Below are 1,895 nucleotides of genomic sequence, written 5' to 3'. Positions count from 1 at the left end.
AATTGAATTATTATTATTATTATTATTGTCATGATACAAGATGGCATAACCATTGGAAATTTACATATTCAATTTTTTTTCTCCTGTCAATGCTAACTTTATAGTTTTTTTTTTGTAATTATTATTCATTTATTGCCCTTGTATGGAGTGTCATATTTTGTTCTTTAATTATTTTTGTGTCTTTCTAGGTACTCGTGCTAACTTTGTAACTGGCCTCTGTGTTGTTAAGTTTGTATGTAAATAAGCATGAAATGAATTGACTTATTGATTACATTAATTGCATTAATGTGTTTTTGCTCCAGTGCTTACATTTAATTAGTCTTTGACTTTATATTGTGTTTGTCCATATACAGTTACTTCTATCTACACTGTGCAGTGTCTGCAATTGGCACTGGCAATCTTATGGGGGGGGGGGGGTAAAGGGGGGCCGGCACGTAAGGCTGACAACCTTCCCGCCATTTGTGAGCTGATTGCCTAGAGAAAATGTGGGAGCCTCGAGGTCTCACAACCCTAGGGGCTTCCATGGCCTGGTACAGGGATAGCTTTACCTTCTTTCCTTCTTTTATAAGGAACGACAGAACTACTATGGTTTAGTGATTACTTCCTTACAGTATCCACCAGATTTGAATATACAAACAAATTTACACAGTATCAGATTTTAATCTTTCACAACGGTGAAAAATCTCGTTCTGGTCTCCTAAGTTATGACACTGTGATGTCTGGTAGATGGTTACCAGAGAACATACTGCCCCTGCCTTCAACAGACTGGCAGAAAACTTTGGTAACCACGTCATAAGCCAGAAGGCCATGAATGAATTTTACACAAAAACTTATATCAGGCATAATGTTACATTGCAGCATCCTGTTGCACACTGCGTAGATCTGACTTTGCATTTTGCTTTGATGTCATCTGTGTGCAACGTCAGTTAACGTTGAAGAAAGCAGTCTTCTGGGATTTCGCACCATGTATAAGTGGTTATACACGGTGCCAAATCCCAGAAGACTACTTTCTTCATAGTCACCGCCATGAAAGCCTCAAATCTTACGTTAACATTCTCTCACAGTTTTCTTTTTTTTTTTTTTTTTTGCATCAGTACATATTTCAGCATAACCAGCCATCTTCAGGTGTACAGGTTGTTGTGATCAAGGAACCTGCTGCTCACTGTAATGCTTTTCTGTTTCCGTTATGTAGAGGCCTCGGATTGCATCTGGTTAGGTGGCTTAACCATCCATTTTTTGTTTAGGTGTCCTTGAGCTGGGCATATTTGTTGTGCTGTGGTTGGCCATCAACACAACAAATTCCCACCCCAGCAAGAACATTCAAGACAGCCACAGCGAAACAAAACCATGAAGCAAACACCAGCAGCTCAAGGACACCTAAATCAAAAAACAGATGACTAACCCACATAACCAGATGCAATCCGAGGCCTCCACATAACAGAAACAAAACAGCATTACAGTGGGCAGCAGATTCTGCAATCATAACAACCTGTACACCTGAAGATGGCTGGTTGGGCCAAAACATGTAGTGTCAATAAAGAAAAGCAGGTGAATAGTAATCGATGTTGCATATTGACGGCATCAAGCAAGACACAAAGTCGGATTATATCATGAATATGTGTTCCTTAAGCATAAGAAGCAGTTTGTTGGAGAAAGAAGTATCAGTCTGACATGGGCACACACATCGAACTAACATTTCTTCCTGTAATACTGTAATAGTATCTTCCTGTCATGTTTAGGTCTTGACATGCATAGATTTTCGCTTTAGTCTTGACATGCACAGATTTTCACTTCAGTCTTGACATGCACAGATTTTCACTTCAGTCTTGACAAGCCCAGATTTTCACTTCAATCTTGACATCCACAGATTTTCACTTCACTTCTGACATGCACTG

The sequence above is a fragment of the Cryptotermes secundus genome, unplaced genomic scaffold (genome assembly GCF_002891405.2).
Source record: "Cryptotermes secundus unplaced genomic scaffold, Csec_1.0 scaffold162, whole genome shotgun sequence".
NCBI classification, from domain to species: Eukaryota; Metazoa; Arthropoda; class Insecta; order Blattodea; family Kalotermitidae; genus Cryptotermes; species Cryptotermes secundus.
This window is presented reverse-complemented; position numbering follows the sequence as displayed.